Source organism: Lissotriton helveticus, chromosome 5_1 (genome assembly GCF_964261635.1).
Source record: "Lissotriton helveticus chromosome 5_1, aLisHel1.1, whole genome shotgun sequence".
Taxonomy (NCBI): domain Eukaryota; kingdom Metazoa; phylum Chordata; class Amphibia; order Caudata; family Salamandridae; genus Lissotriton; species Lissotriton helveticus.
The window spans coordinates 656487930-656515256 of record NC_136065.1 but is presented as its reverse complement, the minus strand read 5'-3'; positions in this window follow the sequence as shown (position 1 = coordinate 656515256).

Below are 27327 nucleotides of genomic sequence, written 5' to 3'. Positions count from 1 at the left end.
CAAGCAATGCATGTGCGATGTTATCCTTTCTACATTTCCAGCTACCAATGCCATTTATGCCTTCTCTTTCAGTTCTGCTTAAACAGAAGTGAGAAGAGAGTTCGCTATTACTTACAAGCTATGTTAGCCTTCCTCCCTTTTTGTTTAAAACGTATGCACTAGCTAAAGCAACCTATTGAAATTGAATATGATCCTAAATTCATTGTTTATAGTGGCTCTCTTATTTCTTCAGCTAATATACACTACTTGTTGCGTGTATGAACTTCCATTGTTCAACAGAGCATATTACTCTTCAATAACATACAGAGATATGGTTAGATATTTATCTAAGATAAATACATCACAATGATATTCATTTCCTATAAACTTCCCACAGATTGTCAAGCACTTGAGATTATAGAGAAATGTTGATAGTCTTCATACAATCATTCAAAAGAAAAATCCTTAATGGTATTTGTCTGCCTCAGGCGTAATTATTGTCCTTATTAATAGATCCCTGCATACAATATTCATCTTGGAAGAACCAAGTAGAAATTACATTATTTTAAGAAAAACTGACTCAGGATTGTAATTATTCTCGTGTCCTTGAAGGGAATCTTAAATCATGTATATTATGTGAAAATAGCCTTATTTTACAAAGTGCATCCAAAATTTAGATGTTTATTTGCCCCATTAGCCCCATCGGGATGCATCCAGATTCTCTTTGTAGTAATTTGTGTTAAATGTCTCCACTCCTCTGTAATAATTTTACCACTTCACATACATGTACCTTTAATTGTGCCACTGTACGGGCAGCTTCCAAAAATATTCTGTTACTCGGATTTCATATCTCCATTATTTATGTTTTTCATATGTTTATTGACTTTTGTTTTAAACATACTTGATTTTTGTCCACCATGAGATTTCCCAGCATAGCTAAATCACATCTTTCATTGGGCATCTAGCATATTGTTTAATGGTATTTTGAACACCTGTTTTCAGATGAAAATATTTCTATCCTTTTAATATGTTGAACAACCAAAACAAAGAAATGTAACCTGCTGATATGTTTTATTGAGGTTTGCATCAGTGCTGTCAGTGTTTCGGCTTGTTCCAACATGATTTTGTATATTTCACTTAGTTTCCAAATGTTGTTTAAAATCTTTTTACTTCGTCAGCTGTATGGAAAATGACATACAATATTTCTGTGGTTTGATCATTTCTTATAGATTTTTTTTATAAAGGTTTGTTTTAAGATATTCTTTATATTCTCTGAAGTACTATTGTATGACTTTGCTAAGGTTATCCAAAAGCCGTATGTTTTCCAACATCGAATATTTTTGGGAAAAGCTATTTCGTTCGATATTATTCTACGCATATAGAAATCATGTTTTGATTGTAAGCTTGTGTACATTAACCAATTGTTGAGATAAGACTTTTTATAACACAAATTGTTTTTTAAACCATTGCCCATAGGGTAAATCATTGCATCCAAAACTTTTTCACCGGGATAAACAATTGTTACAATGAGATTGATCAAGTAGTTATGTGATTTTCAATATTTCGGAAAAACATTTAGTTTTTAAACTGTTCCTCTCCAGAGCCCTTAAATGACATTTATTACCTCTACCAACATATGATATGTTGCGCTAAAGTTTGTTCCAAAAAGTTGTGTTTTAAGCTATTCAGAAGTATACTTGAATATTTCGGAGCCATGCTCCTTCCCGTAACTACTTCCATAGATTTTCACTAAAACTATTTATTTATGCAATAGTGAAGGATCTACACTCTCAAAATAAATTCTTTATTCAGTTCCACGAATTCAGTTTCATTCGTTAAGCTTTGAATAGCCTCTAATCATTCACTGTGTGAAATGTTTCCATATAAATTCACTACATCACAAGTGACAATATATCAGTGGTTCCACATGAATTTTGTTGTAATCACAATAGGAAATATGTGGTGTTCTGACATAAATGAGTACTTTTCTTCAACAAATTAGAAATAATGATCCACATACCAACACTCTCTGTCTAATCGATGGATTTTCCAAATGTTTGTGAATGTTTGGTAATGCGTATGGCATGCATTCATGGATTTTTTGTTTCAAACAAATCCATTTTTCTCCATCAGTTTTGCCAGTGTTTACTCCATCATTAGCAATCTTTTCAATTTCGTTTCAGTTTAAAAAATGGGATGCACTTGTATCCTTCCTGCTGTAAATGTTCTTGCATTCATGCTTGATACCACAATGCATCCATGATTACTATAGAATCAGCTTTGGGGGGTGTGTAGCTAATCACCAGGACATGATGAGTCGTTTGCAGCAGCTCTCCGGGCGCCCTATGCATATCAAGAACAATTAACCTATTATAGGTACTTGGCAATGTTGGTGAGGGGTACTGAGGAGTCTTGAGCCTGGGAGCTGGTGGCCACAGGCATGGATTGTTTGTTGTGCTGCAGCTGTGCCAACTGGCTTAATGTGCAGTGGTGACAGAGAAAATAATATGGCAGTCTGGACCACCGCACTTGGAATCAGTTGGAACCCAAAGAGTTACGCTGCAAACCAGGGTGCAGAGGCTGCCCCCTGGAAGGAAAGATATTAGCAGAGGTGGAAGAGCAGTGTCGCACTCCCATTGATCTTGGATCTGGCCTCCCCAACTGTGTTGAAGCCACAGTCTACAGCAGGAGACCTGTATGGGGAGGAAGCTGCACATGCCGCTGCTGGATGTCACAGGCAGGCCCAGAATGAGTAAGCATACCTTTTGAATTAAGGCAGCTGGACTGTGTAAGGCTGAGGCAGCTTTGGGTAGGGCAGGGCATGGCATGCCTCCCAGGCACACAGAGATTCGGTGCATGGGCCGGCTAGCGGATTGGTGTGCCCGGATGACCATGCAGCTCTCACACTAGTCGGCAATTCCAAAACACTGGGGAATATATGAGCGATTATCTTCACAAGCATTGCTATAGAGCACAGTTGATGACAACCCAATGTATAAGAAAGGAGTGGAGTATGGCCCACATAACATGCTGCCACATTCAATCAATCATAGCATTTATAAAGCGCACTACTTACCCGTGAGGGTCTCAAGGCACTGGGGGGTGGGGGATGCTGCTACTGCTCGAAGAGCCAGGTCTTGAGGAATCTTCTGAAAGACAGCAGGTCTTAGGTCTGCCGTTTGGTGGATGGGGAGGGTGTCGCCAGAGGTTGCTCTTCGTATGCGGGGGACTGAGGCCAGGGCAAGGTCGGTGGAGCGGAGCTGGCGGGTGGGGGTGTAGAAGCTGAGTCGGCTGTTGAGGTATGCTGGTCCGGTGTTGTGGAGTGCCTTGTGTGTGTGGGTGAGGAGCTTGAAGGTTTTCCTCTTGTTGACGGGGAGCCAGTGCAGGTCTCTCAGGTGGGGTGTGATGTGGCTGCTGCGAGGGATGTCGAGGATCAGGCATGCAGAGGCGTTCTAGATGTGTTGAAGCCGTTTTAGGAGTTTGGCCAAGGCTCCTGCGTAGAGGGCGTTTCCGTTGTCCAACCTGCTGCTGATGAGGGCCTGGGTGACATTTTTCTTGTGTCAGTGGGGATCCACCTGTAGATTTTGCGGAGCATGTGGAGGGTGTTGAAGCAGGAGGAGGAGACGGCGTTGACCTGCTTGGTCATAGAGAGGGTGGAGTCGAGAATGACCCCTAGGTTGCGCGCGTGGTCGGTGGGTGTTGGAACTGTTCCCAGTGTGGTCGGCCACCAGGAGTCGTTCCAGGCCGAAGGGATGGATCCGAGGATGAGGACCTCTGTCGTGTCCAAGTTCAACTTCAGTCGGCTGTTCCTCATCCATTCGGCGACGGCCTTCATTCCTTTGTGGAGGTTGGTTTTGGCTGTGTGGGGGTCCTTGGGAGGGAGAGGATCAGCTGGGTTTCGTCGGCATAGGAGATGGTGTTGAGGTCGTGCAGTTGGGCGATATGGGCGAGCGGTGCCATGTAGATGTTGAACAGCGTTGGGCTGAGGGATGAGCCCTGGGTTACGCCGCAGATGGGCTTTGTGGCTTTGGAGCGGAAGGGTGGGAGGCGGACGCTCTGTGTTCTGCCGGAGAGGAATGAGGTGGTTGTTGTAAATGAAGGTAATCGATCTAGGTAGATAGATAGAAGATATTTATTAGGTACTACAGAGGATAACTGGTGTTCCCATCAGAAAGCAGGGAGCTAACTGACAAGACAGAATACAAAGACAGTATGACATCAGAAACATAGAATGTGGGTCTTAAAGCAATACAACAGAATAGGAGAGATGAGAATACAACATATCCTCTCTCCTTCGCATAGAGAAACAGGCATAATAAAAAAAAATAAAAGAGAACTCATGCTCTTCAATACTGAACCCACATCAATGAGAAACAAAATCTTGTAAGTAGCTAGGAGGCCTCCTTTCCCTCTGACTTCTACCAGCAACAGCAGAACCCCCATTGACTGGTTCAGACACACGGTTAGATTGAGGCAACTCAACTTTTTTCTCAGCTTTCTTATACAATGCTACCCGCCTCAAGTTCCAACTCTCACCATTAAATAGAGTTACAAACCTTTTATGAACAGACTTAACTTTAAACGGACCCCTAAACTTCGTCATCCCAACACCAACTCTTCCCGGTTTCACTTTCACCCAATCATTCACCGAAAGATTGCACTGACTCTCCGACACCTTCCCGCCTTCCAACTTCTCCAATACCTTTCTACCTTCGTGCTTCTCAAACACGCCAGTACTCAAACACTCCTTCATCCATGCAGCAACCAGTTTGGTACCAGCCGAACGTCCTCTCATCATGCAAAAGGGGATCTTCCCTGTCACACCATTCTCGGTAGTCCTATAGGCCCAAACCAAGTCATTAACCAAATCTCTCACATTCGTTCTGGATGAGAGGGCCATTTGAATCGCACCTTTAACCATGCGGTTTGCCCTCTCAACTATGCCATTACCCTGTGGGTTGTAGAGTGAGGTTCGTGAATGTACAATGCCACATTCTTCCAAAAAACTAGCCATTTGTACGGAAGTCAATTGCGTTCCATTATCTGTGATAATTCTCATGGGAAAACCATCTTCTCTGAAAATATCCTTCAACGCAATGATTGTGCTACTGGTGGTAATTTCCTTCATAAACTTGACTACCAACCACTTTGATGAAACATCCACAACCACCAGACCAAACCTCATATCCTGACTCAACTGATAAAAGGGGCCAATAAAATCAAGACATATAGTGTGCCACGGACACCCTGGGTCTTCTATCGTACCACAACCGGTCTGACCACCCACCTTAAGTCTCTTCTCACTCTCCATACAATCTGTACACCTTTCCACGCAGTCAGAAATCTCGAGGTCCATGCCTGGCCACCAAAAGTGCTCCCTCACTCTCCTCTTGGTAAGAGACTGCCCTAGGTGACCCTCATGAGCTAACTTGAACAAAGTAAACCTCACCTCCTGTGGTGGGATAAACTTATCTTCTTTCAGGATGACCAAGCCCTCCTTGTCCAAAATAGACAAATCTTCTAAAACCTTCAGATATGGACGAAGGGCAGGAGAAACACAACTCTCTCTCCGTGAACCCTTTACAATAAGGTCTTTCACTCCTTTCAACACCTCATCCTTCACCATAGAAGCATTCCACCAACTCCTACTAATCGCCCCAGCACACATCTCTACCAGCTCGTCCACAGCTGCTACAGACCCTTCCGAATTGAGTGATTCCACTCCTAGCTTATCTACCATCTCCCAAGGTAGAGGAAGTCTGGAAAGGCCATCAGCTTGGCAGTTTTTCCAACCAGGAATATATTCCACAGTGTACAAGTACTCCTGGATTCTTGCAGCTAGTCTGGCCAACCTCGCTGATCCCTTCCCAGCCCCACCAGGTGACAAAATCTTAACTAGAGGTTTATGGTCCGTTAACAGTGTAAATTTGAACCCCCACAAATACATTCTATAATACTCGCAACCCCACGCCGCAGCAAGGGCCTCTCGCTCGATAATAGAATAATTCCTCTCTGTGGTTGTGAGAGTTCTTGACGCAAAGGCAACAGTCTTCAACCCGGAGTCATGCACCTGAGCTAGCACTGCACCGACTCCCACAGCACTTGCATCCACTGTTAAAACAGACTTACGACTGGTGTCAAACGGTGTCAAGATACCAGCCTCACATATTTCTCTCTTGATTTCCTGGAAACAATTCTCTTGTTCCACTTCCCACACAAACTTGCACCCTTTTCTCAAAAGGACCTTAATCTTCTCAGTTTTTCCTGCAAAGTCTTTTACAAATTTCGCATAGTACTCGATGAGGCCAAGAAAAGACCTCAACTGATCTTTGTCGCAAGGAACTGGTGCATTTCTGATGGATTCCAACAAATCCCTTTTTGGTCTAACCCCATTAACAGATAATGTATAGCCAAGGTATTCCACTTCTTCTACTGCAAACTTACACTTCTCCTTCTTCAATGTCAACCCTGCCACTTCCATCCTTTCCAAAACAGTCTTCAAAATCAGGTCATGTTCCTCTACAGTCTCCCCAAAGATCAAAACATCGTCTTGGAAGTAAACGACTTTGTTCACCCCCTTTAACACAGCACCCATCATTCGTTGAAAGACTCCTGCCGCAGATGCGAGTCCAAAAGGCATGCGAGTGAACTGATAAATCCCTTCAGTGGTTATGAAAGCAGTCAGTGCCTTGGAGTCCTGATGTAATTTAATTTGGTGGTAAGCGCTGCGGAGATCTAACTTAGAAAAATACTTCCCACCCTTTAGCGACAGGACCAACTCATTGATATTAGGCAATGGAAAATTGTCTACTACAATGTTCTGGTTTAAGGTACGAAGGTCCACACAAAATCTGAAATTTCCGTCAGGTTTGGTTGTGATGACGACTGGAGAAATCCAAGGCGATGTTTCAATTTGTTCTATCACCCCTTGATCTAACATCTCCTTCAGCATCTTCTTGACCTCCTCACGTGCAATGAATGGAACTTTCCTGACCCTGTGTTGTACAGGTATGGCATCATCACGCAGTACAATTTTGTGTACATAACCTTTCAATTTGCCGATGTGTTCATTAAACAAGCTCGACATTCCATTAACTATCGACTCAGTTGTTATACTGTCCACCACCATCACTTGTGGTACAGCCCTGGGGTTGATGACTATACTGAGATCGTACTGTTGTTCCCAACCTAAAATTGCAGGACCTGACTTGGCTACGTAAACCTTCCCTTTCGTGAAACGATCTTTGAAAGAAATTTCACACACCATGTATCCAATCAACACTATACTCTCCCCTTGATATCCACACGGACTAATATCGCTAGTCAACAGCTGTACACCTTCCCAATTTTCCAAGTACATATCTTTTGGAATGATAGTCCAGAACGACCCTGGATCAACCATTAACTGGACTTCCTTTTGATTGATGAGGAATTGAGCTTTGGGTCTTTGCCTCCTGCCAGGTTCTACTTTACTCATGCTTTGTCCACCCAAGCACAATAATTTATTGATGCCCTCAACCCCAATGTCATCTCTCATCACTTCCCGCTTTTCCACAACTGCTACTTTATCGCCAATCACCCCTTTACACATTTTAAAGAAATGGCCTTTTCTCCCACACTTCCTACACACCTTATCTAGGGCAAAACATCTCTTGTAATCAGAGGTATGGAATGTGCTACCACACCTGCCACACATTCTTGCTTGGAATCTATTCCTCTCAGTACTTTGAAATCCACTGCTAAATCTCTTAGTGCCCTTCTCTCCAGTGTCTGCACTTTTCCTATTCACAGCAGCAACCTCCTCCTGTTCCACACAAGAAACACCATTCCCATGACCACTCTCCTTCACACCATCCTTTTTTTCCATCTCTTTCATACATGCATTCGATTCTTCAACTACTTTAGCTATGTCAATAGCCATTTGCAGAGTGGGGTTCTTTGCTGCCCACAATTTTTCCTGCATTTTCTTATTCCTACACTGTACTATCAGCTGGTCTCTTATCATTTCATCTCTTATTTCTCCAAAATTACATTTGATAGATAATTCACGCAATCTGGTCACAAATTGATCCACGGATTCTTCTGCTCTCTGTGGTTGGGTGTAGAACTTGTGTCTCGCCATGACGATGTTTACTTCTTTTGAATACTGTTTCTTCATCCGCGCTTTTGCCTCAGTATACACATTGGACAGTGTTCTACCATCTTGGTTCAGACCCACTGGTAAGTACTTAAAAGAGTGCTGTCCCTCTTTCCCTAATGCACTTAATAAAAGAGCTTTCTTCCTAGTTGCGCTGAAATCCTTCCCATCAAGTGCCTCTATGTAGTTTTCAAAAATATCAATCCATTCATCCCACTCGATGGGTGGATCTCCAGCTGACTGTAAGAACATAGGCGGTGTAATGACATTAAGATTCTCCATGGTACCAGTTCCTTTGTGAGTAGTACCTCCTCGTAGTTTCTTTAATTTGTAGTGAGAATGCTAGTTTATAATGGGGACATTGCTTCAGTGAAGTGTGAAAAAAAAATTAAAAAAAATACAGAAATACGTGTAGTGTTGATAATCCAGATGAAAATTGCTTACTTGTAAAACAAAACGTTATCTTGTTTTAAATTCGGCACAATTTGCTGCTTCAATCGCTTCGTGTCGGAATGCGTCGCTCCGGTAGAAATTGGTTGCTTGGTAACGTGAAATAGACACAAAATGGCCGCTGCGTAACGTCGTTTCGTCGCTTCCGGTAATGACGTTGTTCCTTGCACGTCCAGCTATGTGACACTAGCGAGCGAGAAGAACAGCTCTGTTCCGAGGAAGATGCGGAGAGAGAGTTCTAACGGTGAGTGATCACGCACACCAGCGATCATGTAAACTTCTTTTTTTTTAAAAAATGCTGCGCTTAGTTGAAACGGCTTTGTGATTCCACCCAGGCTGTAGGTAGACCTCAGAAAACGCCCATATTCACCGGTGTGGTTCACTACGTTTGCGCAAACATCCGCACTGCTTCCAAACAAATATACGCTTTTGCCACAGTTTTAACCCCAATAGAACGGAAAACGGCAAGGTCCGTCAAACTCACCGGTTGTTTGGGGCACACTTGACGCGTCACAGGAACCTCCGTTTTATCGTTTCATAGCGACAGTCTTTTTGTCCTGGGCAAATGCGGGTGGGATGTAAAATATCAAATATCGCTGTGCTACACTCACAGTTTCCTTAGGTTGAAGTTTGCCTTCGGTTAAAGTATATTCTTCGTGTCTCGCTTTCGTAGAATTTCTTCAATTTCTCTCTTTCCTCAGCTTTGCATTTCCTCTTCTTGGTAACCAGTAACAGCAACTCGTTTCCAACCTCTTTACTAATTGGAAGTATAACCAAGAGAGCTTGCGTGGTTCTTTTCTCACCAGTGGAGTTTTTCCTCTCCCTCTGTAGTTGTTCAGCTCCCTCTGCTCATCGTCGCCATGTGTTGTATTTTTTTTTTTTTTCTGCGAATATTTTAGTATTTATTAAGTGCAGAGACTTATTTTTTTTGATCCTTTTTTTTTTTTTTTTTTTTTTAAATTTTTATTTTTTCATTGCAAACCAGTCAGATACATATTGCACAAGCATAATCAAACAAAAAGAAACACAGAAGCAATAATGAGAAATAGTGAAAAGTACATTTCAATTCTTCAGATATTCCAGTCCAGGGAGTCTACTGTATCCCTCTTTGCCGCTCTTTCCACTTACTTATTGGCTCCCATATTCTTCTCCCCAAACATCTTCCTCTCCTCCCTTTTTGAGCATAAATTTTTTCCTCTATTTTATATGCGTACAAAATATTTGCCAACCAGTTTTGCAATTTCGGAGGATTTTTATCTAACCAAGCCCTGGCTATTGTCAGCCTGTAGACAGCCATTACCACAAACAAAAATTCAGTGTGCAGATCCTGCTCCCGATCAGCCACACCTAGCATAATCCAAGCTGGAGAGAGAGAGATCACAATGCCCAAAGACCTTGCCAAGAACCCCTCAATCTCATTAATCAGTGTTTGTAATTGGGGACATGTTGCAAAGATGTGTATGCTATCTGCTTCCAGCGCATTACAGCCATGTGTTGTAAATGAAGGTAATCGATCCAGGTAGATAGATAGAAGATATTTATTAGGTACTACAGAGGATAACTGGTGTTCCCATCAGAAAGCAGGGAGCTAACTGACAAGACAGAATACAAAGACAGTATGACATCAGAAACATAGAATGTGGGTCTTAAAGCAATACAACAGAATAGGAGAGATGAGAATACAACAGTGGTCCAGTCTAGGGCATTCTCTTGGATCCCGGTGTTGTGGAGGCGTCTTACTAGTGTGTGGTGGCAGACCGCGTCGAAGGCGGCTGACAGGTCCAGGAGGATGAGGTCCATGGTTTCTCCATTGTCTAGCAGGGTCCTGATGTCATCGGTGGCGGCAATGAGGGCAGTTTCGGTGCTGTGGTTGCTGCGGAACCCGGACTGTGATGGGTCCAGGATGCTGTTCTCCTTGAGGTAGCAGGTCAGTTGTTTGTTGACGGTCTTCTCGATGACCTTCGACGGGAATGGGAGCAGGGAGATGGGCCGAAAGTTCTTGAGGTCCTTGGGGTCCGCCTTGGGTTTCTTGAGTAATGCGTTAATCTCGGTGTGCTTCCAGCTCTCCAGGAAGGTTGCTGTCTCGAAGGAGATGTTGATGGCTTTCCGGAGATGGGGTGCGATGGCGGTGCTGGCTTTGTTGAAGATGTGGTGTGGGCAAGGGTCTGACAGAGGTCCGAGTGGACGGTGTCCATGATCTTGATGGTGTCGCTATCATTGATGTTGGTCCAGGAGAGTAGGCGGTTGGTGCGGATGGTGGTCGTCGGGGCGGGGGTTTCAGTGGTTGTCGTGGCGGTCGTGTTGTTGAAGCTGTCTTGGATGTCTGAGATTTTGCGATGGAAGAAGGTGGCCAGCGAGTCCCACAGGTCTTGCAAAGGTGGGATGTCGTTGGTGATGGATCTGGGGTTGGTGAGTTCCTTCACTATGTTGAAAAGCTCTTTGCTGTTGTGTGCATTGTTGTCTAGGCGGTCTTTGAAGGAGGCCCTTTTGGCGGATCTGATGAGGTTCTTGTGGGCTGCGTAGCTGTCTGGCATTTGTTCACGGAGCCATTTCTTCTCCAGTTTTCGGCAGGTTTGTTTGGAGGCCTGGAGGTCTTCGGTGAATCAGCTGGCTTTCTTGCTGGTGTGACTGTTGGAGGGTTTCTTGAGCGGAGCGAGGGTGTTGGCGCAGTTGTTGATCCACTGTCTGAGGTTGCGGGCAGCGGTGTCGGGTTCGGTGGGGTCGGCGGGTGGACTCTGGGCTAGGGTGGTGGTTAGCTGGCCTTCGGTGACTTTGCTCCAGAAGCGGCGAGGCATCTGTAGGGTGTGGTGGTGGGCTTCTTGAAGGTGAAGTGGACGCAGCGAAGGTCGGTCCAGTGGAGTTCCGTTGTGTGCTTGAAGGAGACGTGGGGGCTTGCGGAGAAGATTTTACATGTTGTTTACTGTGAAGAAACGTGTGTGAGCTCAGCTTGACCTATACATTGCTCTATCCAGGTCGCCTGAATATACAAATGGAAGGAAAAGCATTTTTCTTAACAGATATGATTGAGACATGGAATTGGATTGAGAACTATGATGCTGGAGATCGAGGTCAGACAATGTAGGACCCAGACAAGCCAAGTGTGTCCCATGAAATTACAGGTTGAAGCAGAAGGTGAAAAAACGGTGGCAGCTGTGGCAACTTTGAGCAACTTAAGCCGAAGGCTCAGTCACTGGGCCTGAGAGCACAGGCCACTCTGACACTGCACTGCCTAGAGTAACGCCCAACACAGCAGACAAAATAATATGAAATTGTGCTACTTATCCATTGTGATGGAGATGCACACTTTGAGGTTGCCTGAATTGTGCTATATTCTTTGCTATTGTTTTATAGAGCAGCAGAGTAGCTGGAGGTTTATTGGCCACTATTCAACCAATCAATCAATCAATCAATCATCAGGGGTTTTTAAGCGTGCTACTCACCCGTGAGGGTCCCAAGGCATTGGAGGGGGGGGGTTGGAGATGCAGCTCCGGATCAGTCGAAGAGCAAGGTCTTGAGGCTCTTCCTGAAGGTGTGCAGAGTGAGGGAGCATCTGATGTTGACTGGGAGTTTGTTCCTGGCCTTAGCTGCAATGTAGGAGGAGGCTCTTCCACCTGCTCTGGTTCTGCAGATGCGAGGGCTCTCAGCCAGGGTGAGGTCGGCGGAGTGGAGGTTCCTTTTGGGTACGTGGAAGGAGACTCTTTCGTTGAGTTATTTTGGTCCAATGTTGTGGAGGAATTCATAGGCATGGGTGAGTAGCTAATACTGTTGTATTAGGTGGCTCTATATTTTTCTACCTCCTCGTAGTACCTTCTAGGGAACCTACAATGGGTACACCAGAGGTGCAGAGATAGTTCTGTTTATTACCAGTTTGGACAAGATGCGTTGTTGTCACAGTCCTGGGAGAGTAAAGTTTGGGAGTAATGTAGATGTTGTTTTGGTTATATGTTGGTTGGATGTTGCAAGTTAATATTGGAGTGAAAGGCTAGGGAGTGGTGCTGAGCATGTGTGCCCCAGGAGGGGGGGGATCCTTTTGTATACTTCTCACGTTATTGATTGATGCGTATGTTGGCCCAAATGTTAAGTGAGATTAAGATAATAGATGAATGTGAACACTTCAGCTCTCCGAGCAAGCTATAATGTACAACCTTACATTAAGAGACGGGGAGGCATCATTGCATTTCTTCAAGAGATGCATATTACACAAACCAAGTGGCAAACATTACAAAATAGAAGGTGGGTCTTTACGCATTTCACCACATACTCCGCACTCTGACATCAGTGAGTCCAGTAAAGACTTTTCAATCCTGGGCAAATATAATTGACCCAGAAGGGAGATATATCATAGATACAGGCAGGTTGGAGGACAAAGATATGTCATTGATCAATGGCTAGCAAATAGGGAGCAAAGGACTACTCAGATCCTGCATATCCATATAGAAGGGGCGCAAGTGGTATACTCTCAACTCAAGATGAATTCAGGCTTTAAGACTTAATATGCTGGCATTTACTTGGCTAGAGCATCCACCTGCACCCGAGATGTATTTTATTAGGTCATGCGCACATTACCCCCCAAGATCACAAAGAGGAAACAACCAATAAGGTGTTTGAAATAACATACAGTAGGTGAAGGCAGCTGTGAAAGAGCTAGCTAGAAGGAATGTGCCCAGGTCTGATGGGTTACCAGGTGAATTGTAGGTGGGACACATACATCTTTGCCCACCAAATTAGCAGAGGTTTTTAATGATTCTAGGAACATGGGCACCTTACCTCAAACATTGAGGGAGGCTGTAATTTTCTCAGTTCTGATTATAAAATCCTATGCAAAATTGTAGTGAATAGAGTACTCACTAGAGTAAGCAGCATTGTTCACCCTGCCCAAAATTGTTTTATCCCTAGATGCAGCACCATGTCCAACCGAAGGAGAACAATACAGATGCCCAGCATTGGGAGACTAATACAAGTGCTAGATGATCCCTTCACTGCCTGCCCGTCAGCTTTAGTGTTATCCAATGACATTGAAAAAGCTTTTCATTCCATTCAATGGGACATTATGTATACAGTTGTGTATTGGGCTGGGCCATGGTTTCTTCAAATGGACCAAATGTATACTGACTATTTGTCCAGGGTTAAGACAGGCATGGTCGTTTCAGAACTCTTCATTGTGCTGAGGTATATGAGGCAGGGATGTCCTCTTTCCCTTGTACTATTTGCCATGGCAGTAGAAGCACTAGCCCTGACGATCTGGAAAGGTCAGTGCTACCAGGGATACACACAGATATGTGTCCCATATATACATCTTGCTATACTTGGATGATATGTGTGCTTCACTTGTGAGGAAAGAAAGCATATGTGTGGGGTGCAGTATGTGCACTACAACAGTTTGGGGATCACTCTGGATAGAGTGTAAATTGGGATAATTCAAGTGTTTTGGGTAGGGAGACAGAAGGAATGGACAGACCACAAGCACTTGGTACTGTCATTAAGAACTCATTGTCAGGTGTATAGGTCTCAATATAGACTCCTGGAAGGGAATATTATGGTGGTAATTAAATCCTTAAGACAGTCTATTATTTTTTGGGAACTCATTGTCAAATTCAGTTTTGGGGAGAATAGCCCTTTCAAAAATGATTATATTACCAAGATTATTATATTTCTCTGCTTCTCCCCCATACATGCATTATAGAGAACTCATACAAAACTACTCTATGCAAAGCAAATGCCTATATTCTCCCTTATGGCTTAGCCACACCAGGGGAATTGGGAAGGGCTGCACTGGTGGGCAGGGAAAGGTCTAGTAGTATTGGGCAGTTTATTTGCAGGAGATGAAAGCATCGACTTTCAAGAACTTTGAGAAGAATATGATTTACCAATGGGTACTTTCTGCTGCAGGGGGCCTTATAGGGATGGTACTTAGATGATGGAAGAGGAGAAAGGAAGAACCTCCCAAACATGAGTGCCTGCATTACATTTATATAATTGATGGTAGTACTAGAGCGATTACGTTCCTATATCGCTAATTTTTTAAAACTGTGTTAGGAGACTTATAGGTGCTACACTGTAAATAGGCTATGAATATGGGTGTGCCAATTTCTGATAATGATAGGACCACCACTTTGAAGAGCTCCTATAACGACTCCAGAAATGCAAGGTCTAAATTAATTGAACATTATTACTTGCACCATGTGGACATCACTCTCAAGAGAATTAATCTCACGGTTTCCGCTGCACAGGTAGGATACCCCAGATGCACTGGTGTGGTGCAGACGTTTATCACATGGTCTGGAGTTGTTTTTTACTTGGCACCTTTTGGGCCACATTCCACCAATAATCAAGGGCACCACGGATCTTTATATTGCCCTCACTCTGTTGGTATGTATATTAAGTAATTTCCCTAGAACTAAGGCCTACTTTGTGAAAATAGATGTATAGGATTGGCATTGGTGCTGGCCAGCCACAAAATAGCCATGAATTGGAAGAATTCAGGGGGCCCCTATTGATTAAAATGGAAGAGAAAACCTGGGACACTTGCTGATTGTGCAAATGTGATCCTTAAAGGGGATGAAGGAAGGGGCCTGTGCCACACTGCCGTAGCACAACCCTGGATTGCAACTGTAGAGTCTTGTCCACTGGTTGATCGCAATGGTCACCCGCAAGCACCACGGAATGATAAAAATGATATATCATTGACAAAGTTAGCAAAGAATATTTCACAACATAGCTATGAATTATGTTCACACTGGTCAGGCAATACGCTGTTTTCGTTCCTGCCACTTGTAATGTTTTGTTTTATTTATTTTTTCTTTCGGTTATGATTGAATCCAGACATGGGGCAACATGTTGGTTAGCAAATACTACTGGTAATTGAGATTTATAACCTTTCAAGACACACGCTAATGTCTCTTCAATCTGATCTGAAATGTACTCTTGTTCCTTATTTTTTAAATACTTGGCTTAATGTTTACTGTGAAAACGGAAATTTAAAAATATTAAAATTGTTTTTTTTTAATTACTATAGAGCCAGCTTTATTGGTAGGCTTAATCACTTAACTTTGGCCATTTTTAATAATTGTATGTTTCCCATTCTAGTAGATTTTTTTTTTGCCTTGGTTTTTAGATCTGAAGGGCAACTTCTGTACCTCTTTCAAACCAGTTTTTCCAACAGATAAAATATTTTACAGGTACCTCTGCTCTTTATTTTAAAACGCTTTCCCACTTTTTCGGGATACTTTGATATTGCTACCATTGTTTAGTAAGCCATTTGAGAGTATAGGGATTAACAGTATCCCCTTAACCGACTAACTGCCTTGGTGGCCATGGAACACACAACGAAGAATACCAAGACAGTGTCTTTAATGGGCACTTCTACTTCTGTGGTTGCTAGGGCCCCGAGAGCTGGTAAAATAACTTCAGTGGTTGGGGGCAATTTGGATAAAGTTAATCTCTGAAATAACTGGGATAAAATAGTAGAAGAAGAGTAGAGTTCTAACCTAAGGAGCTCTCTCTTTTGGTCTAAGGAATTCAGCCCTGCCAAGAATGATCATTAGATGTAAACAGTCTGATTGCTAAAATTGACTCCTGTCTAATACAAAAGCTGAGAGGAAACATTCTAGCCAGCCTGGACCTTATGATGAACTACTGTGGCCAGAAGAATCATGTACTTCAAAGCCAGGATAGTTTGGAATCAAAAGACATGGATCCTATAAAATCAGCTGTTCAGAAGAACAAGGAGCCATACACCTTTTTGAAAAAGCTTGATAATCCATCTACTTATTTGAACTAAGTGCTATTTGGGAACCCTACAGGATCTGTTTTGTGAACAGGTTGAATTTGTACTGCCCTACAATGAAGATGACTTCAGTCTTCGTAGGCACCAACCAGGACAAAGGGAGCAGTGATGGCCTTCACAAGCTGCTGAACGGAATACTGAAGGACGGCCCACTGAATAGAGTAAACCTGTTTCAAGAGCTGACACCTGAATAATTTTTTTCTCGGCTAAATGAACAATTTAGCTGTCTTCAGTTCTAATCCAAATAACCACCTATTCTCCCACAGGAGTTTGGTTTTCTGAAGTCTTTGCAGAGAGCCACTTTGACCATAAACATATGAGGTGATAAATACAACCAATGACAGGAAACTCTAGATTATGGCTGAAAGAGAATTTGTGGAAACAAGTCATGTAATACTGTGCGTTTAATTGATGGTGACACACGTTCAACCTATATTACTAATGTCTACAAATCTATAGGCTTCCATACACCAGCTAATATCATTTACTCTAATCCTTATGACGTTTGTAAATTATTGATTTTAATTAGTGTCTCTAAGTTTTCAAATGCTGTTTGTCCAAAAGGGTGATCCATTAAAATTCCCAGGTGGAAACCATTATGGAGGATTCCAATAGTCAGTACAAAAAAATCAACATATCTGTTAGAATACAGCAGGTATTCAAAAAAGGACATATTGGATCCAAGCAACTATTGCCTATAAGGTATGAAAATCTTTCACACCATATTGGCTACATTTCTTTTTGGAAGATTTTATAATATGACATAAAAAATAGCATAACTCCACCAACCGACAAGGATTCAGAAAAATGGCATTACATCTGGTACAATGAAATGCAACTAGAACTCCTAACCAGTCATGCAGTAACTATTGGGTGCAGTGTCTTTAAATTAGCATTTATTGATTCTAATAAAGCATTTGATTGCTCAAATAGTGCCCTCTTATGAACAAAATTGCTAAGAATATGATATCCATGCACTGTTGTGTACATACGTTCTATGTTTTACTCTAACACCTAGACTCTGGTCTCACTGAAAAGTCTGAAATTAATCTTGAAGGGCGAACTGGGGTAGAAAGTCTATTTCAGACTCTGGGCCTTATTTTGATGTTGGGTGGAAGGCCTTCCTACAGCTCGTTGGTGGCGTTCCACCTGACATCTGAGGCATCGGTCCGACTGCCGTATTATGAAAAAGGCGGTACGATCGATACCTGTAGGGGGGATTCGGCTCCACCTCCAACATGCTCCAGGAGTCTGTCGGGCGGAGGGCAGATCATAATCACCAAAATTGAGGTGGTGCCTGCTCAGGCACTGCCGTGGGGATTGTGATGTACGTTTCTGACAGCCTTTTTATGTTGGTTCTTCCATCATGAAGAGGCTGGAGGATATGGTCCTTTGGGACCTAGCATCTGTCATCCATGCCCTCATCTTTTGGGCCCTGGGGGGCATCAGGTGCCATCCTAATCATCCATGCATCGTGTGGCATGTATCGCATGGTGCCTGCCACATGGTGCATGATGTTTAAAAATAATATTTTTCAATTGTGGCCTGTGCTGCAGCCCGCAGCACAAGCCGATATAGGAGATATACATAATCCGATTGCCGTGAAGGCGGTCGCATCATAATTCGGGAAGCTGGACTGCCGACTCCTTGTTGGGCGGTCTCGTTTCTCAAATGATGACAGTTGGATGCTCGTCTGACCGGATGTATGACAGTACATCGCGGTTTTCACAGCGCTGGATTGAGGATTAATATGATTTTCTATTCCAACTCCAACCCACATAACAGTAGGGAAGGTGTTAGAATAGAATATCACACTATTCCTTAACCAAGAGCGCCATCCAGCGCAACTCGTAGTAATGACTTGCATTGTAATGGCTGCGTGGTGAAGGTCGTACGGTGTAAACACCGTGTTGTAAACTATGTTTTCCCATCTGACCGCATAGTCTTGAGGCCCTAAGTGTGTATATCACTTGTAATAGAATGTTCAAACATTGTTATTCTTTTTGTAAAATAGAAAATACTATTATTATCATTAAGAAAATCTACCTAGAAAATGTAATAGGTTTTGTGTCTTAATAGCATCATCTGATTGCAAATCCTAAATTAATCTGTAACTTACTATGTTTTAGACTTACAGACATGAACAGATATTGTATTCGCTGAGATATTCTCCAATTATTAGCAAGCATGATGCCTGCTTTCAAGTGTTTGAGTTATCACAGTTCGATACCTGACAAGTAAGCAGCACTGCAATGTAGAGATCCTGAAAGGTACTGTCATGACAGTGACACGAGCTACAGGCGGGGAAGCACGGCACAACAAGCAGAGGAGGAGGTGGGTACAAAAGTTGGTCATTTAGGGGTGTTGGTAGAGGTAAGCAGCATGTGCACTGGTAGCAATCCCCCACCTCAACAAATAATCCCTATACATTTCTGATCATTGAACACTACTGATATAGTCCAAAACCTAAAGAAATACCAAAATGTGTAATTTATGGTAATCTCTGCAACCCTGACTCCCCAATGTGCTGCGCATGGCATCGCCCATTCAGTGTTGTATTAAAGATTTTTGGGGCCCTGGGCAAGACATAATTTAGGTGCTCCTGTTCACAACAGCTTTGTATTTTATTGCCCATTTTAGCACATGACGACTAGATGTCATCACAAATTATACTACCAGTGATATCCTTGATGCCACAGATACACCATCACCATTGATGTTAACAATGTCATAATTGGACCTACAAACATTTGCTGTTCTGCACATATTTGATGACAATTCAGATACACAATTAGTTATTTATCTATTTATTTCAAGATCTGTGTGCCTCCTGACAGGGTCAGTTTATTTGTTGATTCATGTTTTGTCCAGCTCCATTCAGGAAGTGGAGGGGATAAAAGGTGAAGATCTAAAAAGGTGTTTTCTATTTTAATTCCCATACAATGCAGTAACATTTTGAATGGAATTATGCAAAACTTGGCTTCAAACTAGAACTTTACCTGAATATAATTCTTGAAATTCTTGTGAGCTATACAAACTGTTTTCTAATTTCAAAGCAAAAACATGGTATATGGAATACTTTGCCCCTGAGAAAAACTTTACATCTCAAGTCCAACCAATACATTTGGAAAAGGATCTGTCAACATAAACCTCTGATCATATGTGCAGCTACTAGCATAAACATCATTTCAAATGGACTGTATTTGGAGTTCTATATCCTAACCCCAGAGAGGGCGACATAGACTGACTACTCTTAAAAAAGTAGCCTTTATGACCATGACATTTGACAATGTGTGCACCAGACTGAATGAAATGTCATCGCTACATAACCTCTATTTGGAAAGCTGAAGGAAAATTACCATCTAAGGTTTCTGTTGGTCTCACCCATATCCTTTTGTCCATAGTCCATGGGTTCAAGAGTGAATACCACCGAGACTGTCAATCCACCTTAGCCCAACCCCTCCCTCCCCCATCTCTATAGATACTTTTCCTGCCATAGCAGAAATAAATATCACTGCATAGTTAATTAACTTGTCATCCGAGTACAACGGCATGAACTAACTCCGTTCCTCTCCTTTCCATTTCCCTTAACAGGGTCGGACCGAAATAAAATTGACCCACTTAAACTAGATAGCCAAATAAGTGGCCCATATTTGCAAATTAGGACAGTTTTGAACTAGCAAAGACTGTATGGGTATTTTGCAAGGTATGGGAGACCTCACGCGTTTGTGTTTGCAGCAAGCAATGTTTGTTTAAGTGTAGAAAGATGACTCCTTGTCTACCAAATATCCTAGTGCAGAAATAAATTAAATACAGTTATATTATTCAGTCACTCGTGGATAACATAATGCTCAGACTCCATCTTGGCTTTTCTTGAAAAATGTTTTCTTCATTCAAGATCTTCTTTTTTTAGAAATCATTCTTCTACTATGTTGACTTAGCCAATGTGTTTCATCCCCATGCAGAGACTTCTTCAGGGCTAGAAAAGGTAGATAATACATATTTGTTTTAAAATGACTACAAAAAATCATTATACACAAAACGCCAACAACCTACACGTAATACGTGCAATGTTGTGTTGAAAAAAAGAAAACATTATTATGCTGTACTGTGTTACATTGATAACCAGTTAAACTCCTACTATATTAGGACAAATTCACTGTACACAATGCAAATTTGTCTAAGCTTTATTTCATCTAAATCAGAAGTTTGATTCTCATGAGGCTTTTGAACATTGGGCTATGTCACCATAGTCTAAGTATCAAATTGTACTAAAAACATATTCATCCATTGCTGATTATGGCGTTATTTTAAGATATCTAATCAACCAGGACTGTCTTTCCATGTGCCCATGGCATTATGCGTAGACAATGCAAACACGCCCCTTCTTTTTGAATATTCATAAGGCATTTGGAGACCCAAGTTGTCACTAGAGAGTATGTTAAAGAATGCTACAAGTATATGTTGCAATTGGAGTTTTTTTGGTGTAAAATGAAGAACTTGTAGAGCTTCCTTGTGTCAGGGAATAGTGACTATGGACTGGAAAAAATAGTAGTATGACTCCACCAGGATGCTGGGCATATGGCTTCACCATTGGTGGGTGACAATAATTATATTCCAAAGCCACACCTGGATGCTTTTATAAAGCCATCGTAAGGAACACAATTGTATCTCTACACGGACCTTAGGTAGTACTAACTGCATGCATAGTTCTTAAAACTTATGGGTTCTTTTTACGACATGTACGTGCAGGGATGTAATCCTAAAGTACTGCATGAATGTAGAGGTGTTCTTTATGTCAATATATGTTACAGTGGGATGAATCCCAATGCATGAGAGCCACTACGAAGGGCCAGCACTGGCCCGACATCAGATTAGATTAATGTGGGTACAGTTAAGACATCATGGGCCCTTTTCAAGAAATTATGCAACAATTCCCTTATGTTTCATTGTGAACATTTATAATGTCTAATGTCACATACTTATGGAAAGACACATTATCTCACTTATTTTTGATTATTTGGGCACCCAGGTGATTTGGCCAGTAGCATCAAAGGTTCCTATGTTTACATTATATATGGGGATAATGCTATTAGTTGCCTGTTGCAAACCACGTCTCTTCTAGAATGTGGGGCACTGGGGTAAGCAGTTTACTGCATTGAACTAGATATATAATTTGTGATTAAATTAGGAATTTGACTGCGACCGTTGGATTGAGTGTTTATCATGATCGATTGTGAGGACAGTGCATGAAATTATAGGTCATATACAACATTTGTGGGTTCGAGGTTGTTGTTCTGGAATGCATGGATGATGTCAGAGCACTTATCTTTTTCTGAGAAGGTGTGTTTGTTATTTCTTTTAACAGATTCGAGTACCATCAGAGGTCCAGCCTTACAAAGAATGCATTATCCATGAGCATATGACATCAAGGAAGGGCACAGAACACTTTGAGTTTTTTAATGTATTTTGCTTTTTTTGCAGAGTTTTATATAGCAAACTTGGTCCGAATCGGGTATCAGAGCACTTAACATAGCACCAGTTGCGTTACATGAGGACACATTCATTTGTTGTTAGGCACGGGGAGATTAAGTGATTTGCCCAGAATCAAAAGATTTTCAGCGTTGTTGCCGAGACTCGGCACCAGTTCCGCAGATTCGAGGACGCCTGCCCTAGCCGTTAGGCCAACTCCCCTCCCCATATATAAAATATAAAAATATGTTTCATATCTCTACATACGGAGAGGATACATAAAATTAAGGTACATTTAGTTTACACTATTATGAATAGTTACATACGAACTAGGACTTTTTTTATTATGACTCATGACTTCAATATGTAGGCTCTCTATTTGTTATATGACTTGTGGACTTATCGTCACTCACCAATATTGAAGCCCTAGGTCCAGCATCTGGTGTAGTCATATTGCTCATTTTCCAGTCCATTGTCACTATTCCCTGACACAAGGAAGCTCTACATGGTCTTTGGTCTACGCTGACAAAACTCCAATTACAAGGCATACTTTTAGCATTCTTGAACATCATCTCTAGTGACAATCTGGGTCTCTGAATGCCTTATGAATATCCTAAAATAAGGCGAGGTTTGTATTGTCTACGCATAATGTGAAGGGAACATGGAAAGATGCTCCTTTTAGTTGGTTAGATATCCTAAAATCCCGCCATAATCAGCAATGCAACGACAACTTCCCTTTTATGATCTGAAAGTACAATACGTTTTTTCGAACAATTCGATACTTAGACTATGGTGTCATAGCTCAATATTCAATAGCCTAATGAGAATCGAACTTCTGATTTAGATTAAATATAGCTTGGATAAATTTGCATTATGCACAGTGAATGTGTGCTGAAATAGCAGGAGTTTGACTCCCTATATTCGTTCCAAAATTGAGGGCGACGAAATAGACCTTCTCCAACTGAGTGTATAAATGAGATGCCTGCCTCTACGGGCGTCTCTGTGTGTTTTAGGAAATTAAAGATCCTGTGGTGAGCGCTAGCCCCACCAATAGCTATGTGCAAGCAACCTTTAATTCTGGATGTGCTTCTCTAACAGTGTTAGCTGCCATCCAACACCAGTCTGGAACTGAAGTTTAGGTTCCCTATTGGCCAGGGTCAACAGTACACAAAAGAACCCATGTCCTAAAGATGGTCTTAGACATATCTTCACTATAAAGACCGAAACGTCCACTATCTGACCCATTTTTTTGTCATTTGTGTTTTAAGAAAAGTTCATTGATTTTGTTCCTATCCAATATGAGAAATGTGTTATGGCAAAAGTATTCATGATAGAAAAATATTTGTTTCAGTTTCTTTTGCCTTTTTGTGAATTGCAACATGTACCCTTTTTACCCAATACAACTATTTATATAAAGCTCATCTTTTTGAAGTATACACTTGTGTAACATAATTTGTTTGAGTGAATATCTTTCAGTTTAATGATTGAGTCGTTGTTTAAAGAATCAATTCATTTCCAACATTTGTTTCTATCAAGTCACCAATTGGGACTTAGTGTCAATAACTTTGTTAAATGTTGTTTTGATACCGATTCCAAAAAGAATCCCTTGAAGGCATCATTACCTGATGGCTTTCAATGTAGCACAGTACAGCACATTAATGATTTATTTTGTAACACACATTGTACGCATTACATGTAGGTTGTTAGCATTTTGTGTATATTGATTTGTGTAGTGATTTTAGAACATGTTTGTACTATCTATATGTTGTAGCCCTGAAGAAGTCCCTCCATGGAGATGAAATGCGCTGGCTACATCAAATTAAAAGAATAAAGATTTTTTTTACAGATCTTGAGTAAAGAAACCACTTTTTTTAGAAAAGCCAAGATGGGGTCTGTGCATTGTTATTCGTGTGTGACGGAATAATATAACTGAATTTAATTTACTTTTGCACTGATATTTGATAGGTGCGGAGTCATCTTTCTTGACTCAATTTACAGAGTTCTTCCAGACTCATACACCATTGTTTTCTACTTTTAAAACCCACTGAGTGATAGGTGCATTTTCATTACCTCAATCTCGCCTTGTAAATCAAATTTATCCTTTAGTATCAAAGAAATCTGCAGTGAAAACCAGCCCACCTAGCCATAAAATAGGCCCAGAAACTGATTTAAAAAAGGTCCTAAACTCTGATCTATGAGACCAGCTCATCAGACACGGCTTGAATGCCCTAAACGCCCGTCCGACCCTGCCACTTAAAACTCTCTTATTTCCATCAATACATCTCAAATTCACTACCAATAAGGGCCTTTGTTCAGTGTTACCGCCAAGGCAAATTTAGGATCACAATCCCCATAGTTTTGATCGACATACGCGACAGACAACATTTCCCAGGAAACCCATCTGGAAGATCATCGACCACTTCATGCACGCACTGACTACCAATCATCTAAATCCTTTCAAAGGCACTGCCGACACCCATTATGTGAAAAGGAGAAGCGTTTCAGAAATATCAAACAACTTATTTGGGACTTATTTGGGCCAGATTATCGAGTTTATATCACACGCTGAAACTGCATCATTTGTCCTAACCACATCATCTCCTTCCCACAATAAGTCTGACTGAAACTGGACTGCACACCCATGATGCAATAAAGCTACACTCTTATGCAATGTGAGCTTCTAAGCATCCATGCTCCATAGGTAATTTATTATCCGATTTATATACACAATTCTGGCACACTGCCACAAATCATTCGGATACGATTCTTGCACGGAATAGAATGCTAACTTACCACCATATCACCAGGTGAAGGTATGTGAATAGGCATTCGGTGACCACACCTTCCTAAAAGAACCCAATTACTTGCGACTAATGCACCCTTTTTGGTATATCTTACCTAGGAACGAACTTTGCCCATGTGATTTGACTACAACCAAGCTCGTCAAGAAAGTTCCAGAATGCTATTAGCAACAACCCCTTCTGTCCCTTCACCCCTCTGTGTAGGAACCCCTTTAAAACTTTTTACCAAGCTTTTCAGCAGTACAGCAGTCCTCATACTGAGAAGACCCTCAAGATGCTAGGAGTAGAAACGTGTTCACCCAAGAATACCAAGATGAATAGGACCTCACAAGTCATGAACATTAACCCCTTGCCTGCTTATGACGGAACCATGCCGTCATGAGCCACGGGCGGTGTGTGCTCATGACAGTGTGGTCCCGTCATGCGGCTGCCGCTCCGCCCACGCAGCATTAATTACCCCCCTGTGCCGGCGAATTAATGAGCAGGCGGGACCATGACGGAACCACGCCGTCATGTGCACACGCCGCCCGTGGCTCATGATGGCGTGGTTTCGTCACAAGCGCCGAAATGCCGCACCTGCCCCCTAGCCCCCCAGTGCTGCGACGGAATTCACACCACGGCCAAGGGGTTAAATGACATACAGACAACCAACTGCACAGAAACGATTAGGGTTGAGACTGACTTACAGTAGCAGCTCGTGGAGGGAGTGCCACGGGCAGTGGGGTGGGGCGGGGGAGGGGCAGGGTAGGGGGTAGTAAACTCCGGCTCGCGGCTGACCGGAGTAATGTAAAGAAAGAAATCAATAAAACGAATGTCATTGCGCGCTGAAAAGCCAAATGTGTTTAAGCGCGCGCAATGAAATTCCACGAGCCACTACTGCTGACTTATCAACCTATGGTCCCATCCCGTCCTTGACTAGTACAATTCAAAGTGAGGTCTGAATAGTTGCTGTCTATCCCAAATGACCTGCAAACCACTTACAACTGGAATCATTGGTTTGATGTTCAGACTACTGTATATACATCCAGAGGCCTCTCCATTTCTTCCAAGAAATTTGCTTAATTTCAGTTCACAAATTTCCGCTTCACTTGCCTTTTTCGCTGGTGAAGGATGCTTCTTTCATCCCCACTTTTCACAGTGATCAGATTGTACATATTGCTGACAGATGTACTCACACACTATATTCTCATTGATTTGTGATTAACTGCAATGTTAGCTATATGTTCTATGATAGCGGCAGTATGCTACTTTGAGTTTAAAAGATGAATTTAATCTTGTGAATTGAACAATAGTTATGTTATTGATTAATTTGAAACAATTTATTTTTCGGCATTGTTTTGAGAAGTGGCATTGAATGCGAGTAGCAGAGGTGTCATTAACTGCATAGGTCATGTTCGAAAGGTCTAACCTCTCTTGCTGTACAGGGACCAAACCCGATTTGTTTTTGCATTGCAGGTTACGAGGCAAAAAAGACTGTGGCATAAAAAAAATGACAAAGTGGCTAACATGGAGAAAGAAAATCTTCTACCCCCAGAGAGGATGTAAGAGATGCCAGTAGAGAAGATTCTGCCCAAAATTTAAACATTTCATTATTTATGCAGGGTTCATAGATCAAAATCCAGGCTGCGGATATGCAAATTCTCTGGTAGATCTGCAAATACTTAAATCAAACAAAAAAATACATTGGAACAATGTCCAAGACCAAGCACATTGGTCATGTACATTGAGCACAGCAGACCCATGGGCTCGCTCAGGACCTACCCATAGACACACTCTGTACCTAGAACCAAAAACTGTGCACAGTTGCTTTGGTGACACAGAAGCTGCCGCATGGTCTGGCCAGAGGTCATACCCTGCGCCCAGAAAATTCTGGGAATTGTAAAAGACCTTGCAAAATGCCTGAAAGACCATGCACAGCGAGATTTGGGTGTGCAAGATTTTGGGTGCAAGGGACAGAATACAGGCCAGACGTTGTGGACAAAGGTCGTGCACTGCACTGATTGTGTGGGTGGAAGGTTGGACACAGCTGTAGTGAGTTTTGAATGCAACAACATGCTATAAATTATCTCATAAAAATTATTTCCTGAAAAGTCTGTGTTAATGATAAGTTATGGCGTTTTCAGTTCAGAAGACATTAACATATTTCATGTTGGCTGAGCTGAAGTTTGGGTGAGCAGCCTTTGACCACTGCGCTCATCCATCGGCGAAGCACACTGTGGTTGGACATGCAAGAGGTTGGGTGCGGACAAACCCTGCTAAGCACAACAAAAGGCCACGTGCAGCCTGATCTAGGTGCACTGAAGGTTTGTGTAGGACCTGTGTGCAGCCACATTGGATGTTTGGAGATTGTACATAGAGCCTGGCACAGATCAGACCCCGAGCTCCAACCCTTGTCGGATAAGTGGCACAAGAAGGCTGCAAACTGGACTTGGCCATCCGCAGCACTGTTGGATCAAAGGGGTGTGAAGTACGCTGTTAATGTTATGATTTCTTCTCCTCACAAGATATTAAAAACCTTAGTAATTTGCTAAAACACATTTTAAATGAAGTTATTGTTACTAAGCAAAACTGGAAAACCCTGAAATAGCCAAGATATAGATAGCTGGGTAACTCACACCTCCGTGATGCACACCACCACGCGCACTCCAGATACAATGCTATGACCTTACAATGTGTATGCCAATGAATAACTGGACTTACCT